This window comes from Malaclemys terrapin, chromosome 11 (assembly GCF_027887155.1).
Source record: "Malaclemys terrapin pileata isolate rMalTer1 chromosome 11, rMalTer1.hap1, whole genome shotgun sequence".
NCBI lineage: Eukaryota > Metazoa > Chordata > Testudines > Emydidae > Malaclemys > Malaclemys terrapin.
The window spans coordinates 77,806,579-77,821,490 of NC_071515.1; the positions used below are offsets into that span (position 1 = coordinate 77,806,579).

The 14,912-nt window shown below is 55.6% G+C and overlaps 1 protein-coding gene across 1 annotated transcript in view; it reads left to right on the top strand.

The window, feature by feature from the left end:
- VIL1 (villin 1) overlaps positions 1-14,912 on the top strand; it is a 48,994-nt gene that overhangs the window by 607 nt on the left and 33,475 nt on the right. The gene's annotated exons all lie outside the window — the stretch shown is intronic.

Here is a 14,912-nt window from a genome sequence, read left to right on the forward strand (position 1 = left end):
GGGGGGGGCGGGGGGGACTTGCAGATCGGGGGAGTGAGAACCTTCCCCCCCCCCCCGGCCAGTCCGCTGCCCTCCAGTGAAACAACAGCAGCTGCTCGGCCTGCAGCTAGCATCACCCCCCCGTCGCAGGCAGAGACACCAGCGCACCGTCTGGGCCCAGTGTCTTTCCGAGGGCACGGGATCCCAAGGGAACAGGGGACTTTCAGAGCCCGGGCAGGGACGTGCCAGTGTTTAAAGAAGGCAAAGTCTCTTTGGGCGTCTTTTCCTGCCAACGTCGGGTCCCGGCGGGAGCTGATTGCCTGGAGCCCATCGGCAGTGCCGGTGCAACGGCTGCTGTCACTCGGGCAGACCTGGGCACCACACGGGGCTTCCAGCTCTGGAAAAATGCTCTCCTGGGGAACTGCCCTGCCTGGATCGGAGCCCTTCCCGGGCTGCTGGCATCCCCCTGGCGAGGCGCGGAAGGCAGGGCTCCTTGTGCTGCGGGTGGAGCCGGCCAGCGGGTCATGGGGTCTGGGCATGGCACCGAGCCAGCCCCTGCTGTCCCCCAGCCACCCTCGTCCTGAACACGCCCGTCCTGCCTGCAGGGAGCTGTCGGTGCATGGCACTGCCCCGCAATGGCTCAGGGCCCCTCCGGTCTGCGCCAGTGTTGCCAGCACAGAGTGCCCGAGGCAAAGCAACAGCGGGTCCGTTGCCCGGTGTGCTTCGCGTCAATGAACACACCAGGTGGAGAAGCAAGCAAAGTTTATTTGAGATCTCAAAGCGGTGCAAGGAGACTGGCACGTCTCAAATCAAGCACATTAACAGGAACAGTTTTTCTTCTTTTATACATTTTGCAGTTAAGCCTCACCCCCCCTTCCCCTCTAGCCCTCCCTTTCTCCCCCCCCCATTCCTCCCTCTACCCCTCCCGTCCCTGGTAATAGTTAAGTCATTCTTGGCAGCTATAAACCTAGCTTGTTAGTAACTTCTTTAAACCGTTATCTTGTCCTTTTTCCCTTCAGCCAGAAACATGCAGCCTCATTATTACTGCTTGAGCAGGGGGTTGCACACAGATAACTGGTTGCTTACATATTCCAATTGCACCTGGCTTTTGAGGTTGATTAGAGTTTAAACATGGAAGGATAGAGTTTGGTTCACTTAGGCCTAGTGCAGGAAGGCTTCATTGACACTTAGTGGCCTTCCACCCTCCCGAGTTACCTAGGGTGAGGCCTAGTGACGTCAACAACTCCCTCCTTTGAGAATACTCAACAAGCTTTTGGCTGAGTTTTCTCATATTCTGTGGACAAGATATGATTAAGTGCTATGAAGCTGGGGTTTTCAATGAGACGGTATGCCGGGATTTTTGAGGAAGTGGGGGGCACAAAGCTTACGGAGGAGCATTTTAAAACAAGCAATTAGGAGGAGGGTGACCAGGCACAATACCACACCAGTGAGGAGAAGACGCACAAGGCCACCCCCCAGTCCTCCTAGGTCGGGCAACCAACTTCAAAGGGAATCGAAACTGTGGGTTTCCTTTCCTGGGCCTTCCACTGCTTGAAAGCCTGTTTGGCCGACAGGACGTGCTTGTTAATGTCCTGTGAGTTTTCCGGGACATAAGTACAACATTCATTCCCAATAAGGGCACACACCCTGCCCTGGGAGGCTAAAACATAATCTAAGGCCTGTCTGTTTTGCAGGGACAGCAACCTGAGCTGGTATAGCTCTGAGTTAAGGCTTTTCTCTATGGCCAAGGCTTCATTGGTGATCTTGGTGAGAAACACAGAGAGCCTATGATAAAATTGGGTTAGCCGTTCCACCCCATAGGATGGGAGGAGGATTATACCCAACCTGTCTTCTTCCTTAATGGGCTCTGAGGTGGCATACAAAGATTTATGCTGCCTGGGGCGGCCAGGGGTTGTCCCTTAATGCATGCTGGTATTCAATGGTACAGTTTTGTGACAAGGGGGTACCCGAGGTATTTCTTCCCCTACTGAACCATCCCCAACAGCTATCTGACCAATTTTGGGGGAACCACCCTCCAGGGTAACCCTGCTGCGTGGTGCGGGATTTGGGAGCATACTCAGCAGTTAGAGAGGTTAAACTCTTGGGCAAAGCAAACCTTCAAGGACTCATATGTGTTTGTTTCCAAGTTAGTAGGGATCCCTTTCCATCCCACATGTGCCTGGGGGGAACGGGAGGTAATGAAAGGAGTGTCCCTATGGCAAAGAGTACCACTGTGGCAGACCCTGGACCTGAACTCATGCTGGGCAGGTGACCCTAGGGCCTAATAATTACAATTCCCCAAATACCCACAAAATATCAATTACCAATAGTAGGCAGATTAAAAACAAAAGGACCAGGCCACCAGATTAGGCCGGCCCTGTGAGAGTAAACACAACCAACGCTTAGAGTTTTCACGGGGAGTGCGCTGCGACTGTCCAAAGAGACCACAGGGCATTCCCAGCAGGCCTTATTGTCTTTTGAATAACAGTTTAAGTCTCAGGTCGTCGCTGGTAGTCTTTTTCCGTAGGCTGGATGGTCCACCATTCAGGAGCGGGCACTGCCTTCAGACGGGAGTGATTGAATCCAGTTCTTGTGTCCCTTGACCTTTGCTGCTGTGTGGGAGACCAGCAGGACGGTGTGGGGTCCCTTCCACTTCTCTTGGAGAGGCTTGTCCTTCCAGGTCCGAATGAGAACGGAATTGCCTGGCTGCAAGGAATGGACAGGGGCATCCAGCGGGAGAGGCTGCAAATCTCTGGTACACCTGTGGAGAGAACAGAGAACAGCAGACCGAGAGCACATGTACTGAGATAAAAAGCCACACCCCATTTCCCACTCCCCTGCCAGAACCGGTGTACCATTCATAGGCCATGCCCTTCCAAACAATCTCGAAGGGACTGAGCCCTAACCTGCCCTTAGGGAGAGCGCGAATGCGGAGCAAAACAAGGGGTAAGGCATCAGGCCACTTAAGGGAAGCCTCTTGGCAGACCTTTGAGAGGTGCCGCTTAAGTGTCTGATTTGTGCATTCCACTACTCCACTGGCCTGCGGTCGCCATGGAGTGTGGAGCTTCCAGGGGATTTGCAGGGCATCCGATATCTTCTGAACAACTTGGGATGTAAAGTGTGTTCCGTTGTCAGATTCCATCCACTGGGGGAGTCCGAAGCGGGGAATGATCTCCTTGACAAATTTCAGAGCCACCGTCTTGGCAGTGTTGTTATGGCGTGAGAAGGCTTCAGGCCATCTGCTGAATCGATCCACCAAGATGAAAAGGTATTTGAATCCTTGGGTCCGGGAGAACTCAGTAAAGTCTATTTGCCAAACCAGGCCTGGGGTAGGTTCCAGAGTGGCTGGTGGCACTGACACTCCTGGTCGAGAGTTGTTCTTTTGGCAGACTAGACATTCAGCCTGTACCTGGGAGGCCAGGGGTCTAAGAGCCTCCCTGCCAGCGTATAATTCTTTGTTTCTTCACTAGGGTCAGTTCTTAATGTCTTCTGTAGTCAGGAATTCCTGGACTTTGTGGTTTCAGTGAAGCAAGTGTTCCTTCTTCTCTTTTCCTGAAACAGTGTGGTTCAGCATCATACAGGGGAGAGGTTACTAGCACATCACCCTGTCTTTAAATAGGCTTATCATCAGTCGGAGAGTCCTCCCGAGGTGGAGGGTCTTTTTACAGTGAGAAGCCTGGGTCCAGATGGGCAGTCCTTGGTACTTCACAGCGGTGTTGGTGGTGAACAGGACTTGGAAAGGGCCTTTCCAGTGTGGAGCCAAAGCAGTTTTTCGTTGATGGACTTTACGTAGACTCAGTCTCCTTGTTTCAATGAATGGCAGGGCTGCTAGGGTCTTTGGGTAGCACTTCTTCTATCTGTGAGAAAAGAAACCTAACACATTTCATTAATGCCTGGCAATGTTTTGCAGATCTCATAGTTGCTTGGGCCCATTCAGGCCCCCCCTTTTCTTGGCTGTCGGCCAAGTCTTAGCTCTGGGCAGTGTCCTTGGATGGTGCCAGCATCTTATCTTTGGACTGAGCTTGCTAGCTATATTTTTTTCCTCAGTTAACTTGTTCTGTTCTTTTTCCTTCTCTCCTTCTTGGCTTCTTTTAACTTAGAAAGGAAACTTCCACTCTTCACTCATACACCTTTTCCCAACAATGAACACATACACATTGCCATTATCCAGCAAAATAACTTCTATACAGAGCTTTGGAGCAACAAACCAGGATGAGCGCACCCACTTTTGAGGAGTCCAACAAAGTTCAGGAGGCTCACAGTGGCTTTAAGGCAAGGGGTGAGACCCACAGCGGCAATTAACAAGTCATCCACATATTGCAGGAGGAGGACCCTGTCCTCATTGTCCCACTCCTCCAAGTCTCTGGCCAGGGCCTGGCCGAACAGAGTGGGGGAATTTTTAAATCCCTGGGCCAGCACTGTCCAGCAAAGCTGCTTTTTAACCCTCCTTTTGTCTTCCCACTGGCTCCACTCTGGGGCTTGCAAAGCTGAGGGCTCAGTTGCAAGAGTCATTATCCAGGCATTCTCTGGGGGTAAGGTGAGGGTTATTTCATCTTGGGTGAAATGCAGGGTGGCTCCTAAGCAACAAAGCAGGTCCCGTCCTAGTAGAAATGTTGGACAATCGGGGAGGTAAACCAGTTTGTGAGATAGAGTTCTGTTTCCCAAAGCACATTCCGCTGGGGCATATACTGGGCACTTGGTTCCTTTCCCTGTGGCACCCACCACAGTGAGGGACTCTGACACAGGCAGCTGCAGGGGTTGATTTACGGCGGTTCGTGCAGCTCCAGAGTCTATTAAAAAGTTGATGTCCAAGTCTCCCACCCTCATGTTTACTCAGGGTTCCGGGGGCAGGATAGTCCATCTTCCCTGACATCCCTATTCTTGATCCTTCGCTGTCATCATAGGGGTAGCTTCCCTTTCGGGGCACTCATTTTTCCAATGTCCCTCCTTCCGGCATCTGGCACACCGGTTGCAACCCAGACGCCATTCCTGTGAGCCAGGGCGCCCACGTCCTCTCATTCCCCGGCCCCTTCCACCTTCCTGGAATTTTCCCCTGCCACCGGCCTGTACTGCTGCAACCATCATTTTCACTTGCCTCTTTTCCTTTTCTTTAGACACAACCTGATCATGCTCCACCTCAGACAGCAGGGTCCGCATAAGGACATTACAATCATTCCCGTCAGGCTTACAGCTAGCCAGGCACCCTTCAAAGACCGAGATAGACTTGCTTGGGTTCGTAGAGAATTCCCCTACCTGTGCCTTAAAGGCTGCTAGGTCCACCGGGTTAAAAGGCACATGGGTGTAAACCTGCATAGTAGTGGCCTGATTCCTATCTGAGCCACGTCTGGACACCACGGTCTCAGTGATCAACGGATAAAATTCCACCGAGGGGACAATCTCTGGGAGCTGAGACACCTTGTCTTTATATGGTGGGGGGGTGATAGCCGAAGGGGACACCGGACCTGCCATTACAGCTGTGGAGGGGTTCTGGGGACTAACAATAGCTACTACCGAACCTGTCGGAGTCAAATTACACTTTTGCAAAATATCTAACCTATCTCTTAGCAACATAAACAACTGTACATACATATGTTCATTCCATTTACCCGTTTGCTGACAAAACAGAAGTAATTGAAGGATCGTGTTATAATTAAGTGATCCTTCCGGTGGCCACCTTTCCTGGTCCTCTAGCTGATATTGAGGCCAGTCTACTGTACAGAATCTTTTCGGTTTACTTTTAATCAACGGATCCGATCCAAACACTTTCCAATTCACCAGAATGCATTCCAAGGGTGTACACCTTGCCCTGCCTGCAGTACTCTGTCCCTGCCCCATAGGGAGACACTGGGCGTCCCCAGGTCATAACAGGTAGACACTGGGCGTCCCCAGGTCAAGACAGATAAAGTCCCCACTGGACTGTTCCTACCTTATCCAAGGGTCCGGTTCTGCACCGTCGCCCTATCCACGGGACCGGTTCCCCACCGTCGCCCGCAGCTGCTTCTCCACTACTCGAGTGCGTTGCACTGTTGTGCCCTCCGGGGTCGAGCAAACCACGTCTTCGCCGAGGCCCCCCGATGAAGTCACCGGTGAGCGCTCTGGGCGTCGGTCGTCGTCGTAATCCGTCGGCCTCCAGGAGGGATCCGGGCAAGGCTAAATTTCAGCCTCGAGCCCCACGTTGGGCGCCAAAACTGTTGCCAGCACAGAGTGCCCGAGGCAAAGCAACAGCGGGTCCGTTGCCCGGTGTGCTTCGCGTCAATGAACACACCAGGTGGAGAAGCAAGCAAAGTTTATTTGAGATCTCAAAGCGGTGCAAGGAGACTGGCACGTCTCAAATCAAGCACATTAACAGGAACAGTTTTTCTTCTTTTATACATTTTGCAGTTAAGCCTCACCCCCCCCCTTCCCCTCTAGCCCTCCCTTTCTCCCCCCCCCCATTCCTCCCTCTACCCCTCCCGTCCCTGGTAATAGTTAAGTCATTCTTGGCAGCTATAAACCTAGCTTGTTAGTAACTTCTTTAAACCGTTATCTTGTCCTTTTTCCCTTCAGCCAGAAACATGCAGCCTCATTATTACCGCTTGAGCAGGGGGTTGCACACAGATAACTGGTTGCTTACATATTCCAATTGCACCTGGCTTTTGAGGTTGATTAGAGTTTAAACATGGAAGGATAGAGTTTGGTTCACTTAGGCCTAGTGCAGGAAGGCTTCATTGACACTTAGTGGCCTTCCACCCTCCCGAGTTACCTAGGGTGAGGCCTAGTGACGTCAACACCAGCATCTGTGGAGCCAGGGGGGAGGCAGTAGCAGCCACAGGGCCAGCAGGCTGCGGGCGGCTCCCAGCTCATGGAAACAGCCCCGTCTCCCAGCTCCCAGTGCCCCGCTGAGATCAGCCCCTGGGCAGAGTAGAGGGGACACAGCGCCCAGGCAGGGTGGGGGACGAGGGCAGGAAAGGGGGGGGCCTGCTGCGAAGTGCTTGTCTCCTCTCTAACCCTCCCCCGCCAGCTTGGGCACCTGCCTCCCCAACTTCAATCAGCCCCGGCCTTGAGCCCCCCCCTGCCCCCTGCTCAGACAGCTCCGGACGCCTGCTCCTGGCCTGTCCGACCCAGACCAGGCCCCGGTGCCCCGGGCACGAGACGTCCTGCCACAGTCAGTGCGGCTCGGTCTAGCCAGGGATGGAGCTGCCCACCCGGCGAAAGCTCCAGCGGGTGTAGCCGCCTGCCCAGCAACACCAGCCGCCATGTGCCCATCCCCCTGGCGTCCTGGCTCCCAGTGATACAGAGCCCAGTGCAAGGTCTTGGGCCTGGTATTCAAACCCTGCCCCCAAGCAAAGCGGGATGTGCAGGCGCCGAGCTCGCCAGCGGTCTCCGTGTGCCCATTCACAGGGACTGGAAGGGGTCTCAGGCCAAGGGGACACCCTGTACCCCACAGGGGGTCTGCTTTGCGTCTGGATGCTGTGACTGGGCAGGGAGCCAGTGTGCCCACAGCAGAGCTGTTCCTGGCACTGGCCTAGTGGGCAGACGCCCGGGCCCACCCACAGCCCTGCATTAGGGCAAGAGCGGTGTGACCCCCGCCATGGGGTGCCCATGTGACCCCCACTTCCGTGGGCACCTGAGGGGGGGGCATGGGAAAGTCCACAGGTTGCAGCAGAGTCAACATTATAAATTGCTTCTGCACCTTCATTTACCGAGTGGGCCATAAATGGCCCCAGAGCCGGGAGGAAATGCTAGTTAATGTTTGAAGAGGCTTGGACTGATAACGGGGAACAGCCCAGCCTGCCACGCTGCACCCAGGCCGGCCTGCAGCGCCGAGCCCAGGGACCCAGCCCAGGCTCCCTGCCCCTGCCAGCAGGCCCTGGGCCGCTGGAGAGCCAGCCTCACACCCCGCGGCGCACCACGTCACATGGCCTCGCCCGCCCTGCCCAGCCACTGGCTTGGTGCTCGGCTCTGCTCCCGGGAGGCCAGGGTCAGGGCCCATGATGGGGAAGGGGCCCTGCCCGCGGGATGCTGCATGCGCCAGTCCGTTACATCAGCCAGGAAGCATGATCAGTCACCCAGCCGGCCGCGTCATCGTTCCGCTCCAGCCGTGGGCTCTGTCTGTCTGTCAGACAGCATGGCCTGGAGCAGCCGTACGGAAACCTGGCCAGTCAGCCAGACGTCTGGCCCAGCTATTCGGCACGGTGGTTGTATTCCCAAGTCATTGCCCCACGGGCGTGTGAGGTTGTCACCCAGTCGGACACAGGCTGCAGAGAAAGAGGTGACATCCGCGGGCAACGAGGGACAGAGTCTTGCCCGAGGGGGTCTTGGGCAGCAACCAGCCATGGTTGGGCGACACAACGGAGCCCCAGGACACACCCCGCTACCTCCCGGCAGCAGAGCGGCCGATGTCCCGGGGCAGCCGTGCAGGGAGTTGGCTGGTGGGCCCTGGATGTTGTCGTGGGGTTTGTTATTCGGCTGGCCATGCTGAGTTGTGGCTGCGTTAGTGTCTCAAGTTCTGTCTGGGAGAGAAGCTGTGGTATTGAGAACTATACTTTTAAGGACTGTGCTTCCCTGCCAGCCAGTTGGACCCGGGCACTGACTAACCCACGTCTCCTGCAAGCACCTGACCCACGGGGCGATGGCTGGACCCCATGGCATCCTGGTTCTGCCCAAGAAGCGGATCATACCAGTCCTGTGTTGAACAAATGTCAGTGTCCATGTGGAACAAATTGGAGAGAGTCCAGCGGAGGGCAACAAAAATAATTAGGGGGCTGGAACACATGACTTACGAGGAGAGGCTGAAGGAACTGGGATTGTTTAGTCTGCAGAAGAGAAGAGTGAGGGGGGATTTGATAGCAGCCTTCAACTACCTGACGGGGTTCCAAAGAGGATGGATCTAGACTGTTCTCAGTGGTGGCAGATGACAGAACAAGGAGCAATGGTCTCAAGTTGCAGTGAGGGAGGTCCAGGTTGGATATTAGGAAACACTATTTCACTAGGAGGGTGGTGAAGCACTGGAATGGGTTCCCTAGGGAGGTGGTGGAATCTCCTTCCTTAGAGGTTTTTAAGGTCAGGCTTGGCAAAGCCCTGGCTGGGATGATTTAGCTGGGTCCTGCTTTGAGCAGGGGGTTGGACTAGATGACCTCCTGATAGTCTATGATTCTAACACTTGGCCTCACAAGGGCATAGGAGCAGCCAGACTGGGTCAGCCCCCAGCCCACCCTGCCCCATCCTGTCTCTGACTGTGGCCCATACCAGAGTGGCAGGGGCTGGGTACAGACTAGGGTAACTATGCAGTGATCCACCCCTGGCTTCCACTCCCAGCTTCTGGTCCCTGCCTCGCCTCATGGGCCTGCTTCTGTGCTTGATACCTTCGGCCCCGAGGAAAACAGCTAATTCCTGGCCCCGCGTTCCCCCTCTCTCTTCCCCATACTCCTTGTCAGGTCTCAGCCTGCTGCCTGCGGGATCATTAAACATCAGGCCCCCCGTCGCTGCTGGTTCCTCCCAGAACATCAGAACAGCCACACTAGGTCAGGCCAATGGTCCATGCAGCCCAGCGTCCTGTCTCTGCCAGTGGCCAATGCCAGGTGCTTCAAAGGGAATGAACAGACCAGGGGCCACATCAAGTGATCCATCCCGTCGCCCATTCCCAGCTTCTGGTAGTCAGAAGTTTCAGGGACCCTCAGAGCATGGGGTTACATCTGTGATCATCCTGGCTACCAGCCATTGATGGACCTGTCCTCCAGGAACTTAACCAGTTCTGTTTTGAACCCAGTTGTACTTTTGGCCTTCACAGCATCCCCTAGCAGTGAGTTCCACAGGTTGGCTGTTTGTATTAAACCTGCTGCCCGTTAATGTCACTGGGCGACCCCTGGTCCGTGTGTCACGTGATGGGGTAAATGCCACTTCCGGAGTGGCTGTGGGGTGGGGTGGATACAAATGTCGTCCTTTCGGCCGGCCAGCACTGAGACGGGGCTAACGGCGCCACTGCAGCCGTGCTTCTGGCCATTGCTGACACAGATCATGTGACTCAACCAGCTTGCACCCCAATGGCTTGTCTGTACCCTCAGCCCCGGCCAAGGCCACTCAGCCACCAGCATCAGGGGCTGGCAAATCCGTGCGCCACCACGAGACTGTATTTCTTCCTCGCAGCCTTCCTAGTGCTGCTCCCAGGGCTTTGCCCTGCATTGCCACCAGCCGGGCTGAAGGACTCCAGTTCCCACCCACGCTGTGCTGGGAGGCCCCGGGCTAGCGCCCAGCCTGTGGGGGGAAGCAGTGCAGACATACAAACAGCCCCCCACCCGAACTGTGCCATCTCACTGCCGGTCTCGGTGCCCTCAGCCGGAGCAGCGCGTCCATGGGGACTTGCTGGGCGGAGAAACGGATGCTCTGAGGCAGGGAGATTCTTCAGTGTGACCTGGTTCTTTACCTTGTGCACATGGTCCCACTTCCCTAAGCCCATCCAGCAGGCAGTTCCCTTGCTCAGAAATCAGAAGAACATAAGAACGGCCAGACTGGGTCAGACCAAAGGTCCATCCGGCCCAGTATCCTGTCTTCCGACAGTGGCCAATGCCAGGTGCCCCAGAGGGAGTGAACCTAACAGGTAATGATCAAGTGATCTCTCTCCTGCCATCCATCTCCACTCTCTGACAAACAGAGACTAGGGACCCCATTCCTTACCCATCCTGGCTAATAGCCATTAATGGACTTAACCTCCATGAATGTATCTAGTATAATCCCCACATCTGCCTCTCCTGCGGGCTCTGTGCCCAAGAAGCCCTATCACTCTGCTGCTTCTCAGGGTCACCCTCGCAACTCCTTCGCCAGCCTTCCTGCCTGCAACACACGGAGGCTGACCTGTCTCTTAGCCCCGCTGCCTGTGCACCCTGAGAAACCCCACTGCCTGCCCCTGACTCAGCTGTGATTTGCCATGTACTTTGGGTAGTCACCCCCCACTGTTTGCAGCTCTCGCTACTCCATAAAAGGGCTTAATTGCTCTTGCCCCTGAGTCTGAAGGAAGGTTCTTGGCACCCACTGACTTTAACCAGGACTGTGATTGTGGATCCAGGACTCACCCGATGGCAGCCGTTAGTGCCTTTCACCCGAGCAGCACCTTCATGCTGGCAAAGGCGGGATCCTGCTGAAGTCGGTGCCAAGCCATCTGCCCAGCACGGTAGCCTCCTGGCGAGTTGATCTCTTGTAGCGCAGCATGATCATTGCAGCAGAGAGTTCTGTGCCGGCTTCATCTCAGGGAGAGCTGGGATGTGCCTCAGTGGCCCTGAGGCTGCACCTGTCCAGCCTGAATGTGATGCTCCCCACCCCCACCCCCGCTGCCTAGGTTTTTGGAGCTTGGGGTGTAGATTAACCTCATGTTCTCCCATGACCACTCCAGGCACCCCGATTGCATCCACGTGGCTGCAGCCCCCGGAAACATTCCTTGGGCTGGTTGAATAGCAAGGGGCCAGCGGGGGATGCACAGCTCTGGGGCGGGGCGCTGAGCCTGCAATCTGCCAGGGCACCGGAAAAACCAGGCATCGGCCGAGGGATTTGCTCCATCACTTGGTGCTGCACCTCCTTGACTGTCATATTGAGGTGGCCTGGCTCTAGGCACAGTCACCCTCTCCTGTGCCCGCCCATCACCACCAGCGCGGCACCCACTGGCCAGGCTCTTTGCCCTCAGTTACCACCCTGCCCTTTCGGTCTCGCAGGGCCACGGCCGCCCCAGGAAACGCCCCTCCTCCATTAATCACCCCTGGCTCCGCAAAGGCCAGGGGCCCAGGAACTGGGTCACTTCCTGCTCCGGCTCGGCACACCCTGACCACCTCTTGCCTGGGTTTAAAGCAGCAGCTGGAAGAAGGAGGTCCCGGCCCAGCAGACACAGAAGCAGGCAGTGGTGGATTAGCCACTGGGCCAACGGGCCCATGCCCAGGGGCCCTGGCCAATTGGAGGGGCCCAGGGAAAATGGGAGCCCCTTTGCCCCGACTCGCTCTGCCCGCCCAGCGCTCCTGCCGGGGAGTGGGGGAAGCCTCCGCACCTCGATCCCGCTCCCTGGCAGGAGTGCGGGGCAGGTGGGGAAGCTCCTGCACCCCAACCCATTTCCCTGGTCATCAAGTCAAGTCTCCTGCCTTCACAGCAGGACCAAGTCCCCGCGCGGGCAGCAAAGCCAGGGCAGTTTCGGGCGCACATGCCCGGTGACCCGGCTGAGTGTGTCTGGCACGCATGGTGTTCTCCGCGAGCGAGCTGGGAACAGCTGCTCTTTCCTACAGAAGTGGCCGTGGTGAGATGTCAGATGTCACGGAGTTCCCACAAAGCCAGTCAGGACTTTGGGGAGCCTCCTCTCCCTCGGAGCAGACTGTCTTAATAAATAATGGAGATATCCCATCTCCTAGAACTGGAAGGGACTTTGAAAGGTCATCAAGTCCAACCCCCTGCCTTCACTAGCAGGACTAAGGACTGATTTTTGCCCCAGATCCCCAAGTAGCCCCCTCAAGGATTGAACTCACAACCCTGGGTTTAGCAGGCTAACACTCAAACCACTGAGCTATCCCTCCCCCCAAAGTCTTCAGGGCAAGAAGCTCACATGGCTTCACCTTTCTGGGTCTGACCATTCAGCATATGCCCCTCCGTGCGCTTCCCACAGCGAGTCCGCCCAGGCGAGGTCCTGGGGAAGCCAGAGGGTTCTGCACCCCCCACTTCGCAGTCAGACGTGACTCTCAGCCAGCCAGTAACACAGAGGTTTATTAGATGATAGGAACACAGTCTAAAACAGAGCTTGTATGTACAGAGAATGGGATCCCTCAGCCGGGTCCATTCTGGGGCCCAGCGAGCCAGACACCCCCACCTGCCCTCACTTCCCGTCCCCAGCCAGCCCCAAACTGAAACCCCCTCCAGCCCCTCCTTTCTGGCCTTTGTCTCTTTCCTGGGCCAGGAGGTCACCTGATCTCTTTGTCCACCTTTAGCCATCCCCTTGCAAGGGGGGAAGGGGCCCAGCCATTTGTTGCCAGGAGACAGAGTGTCGGCCATTTATGCACACTGGAGACTTAAGAAATGCATAGGGGAAACTGAGGCACCACACAGTATTCAGAGGAAACATTAAAAACAGTCCCACTTCGTCACAGCAACGTTAGAGGGAGCGCTCCCCACAATTAGCTCCGGGATGCGGGAAGGAGGCGCTTTCCCACCGGGGTCCTGCCAGCTTTAAAGCAGGCCAAGCCCAGGGCCTGCAGTTCTGCTTTCCCCTGGGAGTAGCAGACATTGGTCTGTGTGTGGGAGTCCAGGAGATAAGATAAGCCGGAGAAACTCCCCAGTGCTGTAAAGCAATAAAGCAGGACGAAGGCCCTGTCAAACCTTTCCCTCTCCCCGCCCCGCTCAGGGAATGCAGGCTGGGGGGCCTCACCGGAGTGGGGGGATGTCTGGACTGGTCACTTTCTGCCCAGCCAGACCCCGGCTCCGATCCCTCCATTCTGCATCCCGGGGATATGGGCTTTTCTCTCACTGCCAGTCCTAAACCGTCACAGAGCGTGGCTGGGTGCCCGTTAAACAGCTGCCACGGCCCACCCCAGAGGTGGGAGCATTTCAGCGCCAGGTGCATGAGCCCCGTGCGGCGTGGCTGTGCCTCCCCCCAGCAGCGGCTGCATTTTGGAGCTGGGTGAGGGACTCCTGTACATGTGCAATGCAGGGAAATACTCTAGGAGAAATCGCCACCCCCGGCTCCAACAGAAACTGAACGCAGCACATAAGGCTTTGGCTTCGGGACCAGCCGAGACATGCCCATCGGCTGCAACACGTGGGCAGGACCCCGGGGGCCCAGGGCTCGCTAGCTCCCGCCCACAGGCGTTAACACCCAGGGAAGGGGGAGGGGAAGTCCCGCTGCTCCCTGGGGTGATGGGGACAGAAAGTGAGAGTCTGGCGAAAGCTCTCAAGGATTCTTTTGGTTTTGCTTCCCATCAGCTGGGTAAATATTTACCAGGCCGGGAGTGATCTTTGCCAGGCAGCAGGTGCTAAATAATGACCGACCAGGGAGACTAATTCCAGCTGTGATAGCGCCCCGACCTGTCCAGACCTGAGAGACCAGGACCAACAGCTCCCCTCCATCCGTCCCCACCAGTGCAGCTCCGGGGGCTTCTGGTCCTTTCTCTGCCCCTGCCCCAGCGGGGGTCTGGGCTGAGTCCCCACAAGAGAAGGGGGCTGGCCACACTGACCTGGTCCCTGCCACACCTGTGTCCAAAGACCAAGGCTGTGACCCAACTGAGTGAATAGGAAACTGCTCCCTGGAGGAATGTGCTACCTGGAGCAGTTACTGATAGGTAATGGATTGTAGAAAACTGCTGTTGTAAAAAACTCCTATCTGATGTAGCAAAAGCCTACAGATAGTTTCTCACACTATAGAGTGTGTGACACTGCTGTGTAGGAATGTGCTACCCATAGCAGTTACTGATATGCAATGTAAGAAACTGCTATTGTGAAAAACTGCTACCCGATGTAGCAAGTTCCTACAGGTAGCAGTGTGTCCCTGCACTCTTGTGTTGTCCCCTGCACTCATGGCAGGACTAAGTGTTATCTAGACCATCCCTGACAGGTGTGTGTCTAACCTGCTCTTAAAAACCTCCAGTAATGGAGATTCCACAACCTCCCCAGGCAATTTATTCCAGTGCTTAACCACCCTGACAGTGAGGAAGTTTTTCCTAATGTCCAACCTAAACCTCCCTTGCTGCAATTGAAGCCCATTGCTTCTTGTCCTGTCCTCAGAGGTTAAGAACAACAATTTTTCTCCCTCCTTCTTATAACAACCTTTTCTGTACTTGAAAACTGTTATGTCCCCTCTCAGTCTTCTCTTCTCCAGACTAAACAAACCCAATTTTTTCAATCTCCCTCATAGCTCATGTTTTCTAGACCTTTCATCATTTTTCTTGCTCTTCTCTGGACTTTCTCCAATTTGTCCACATCTTTCCTGAAATGTG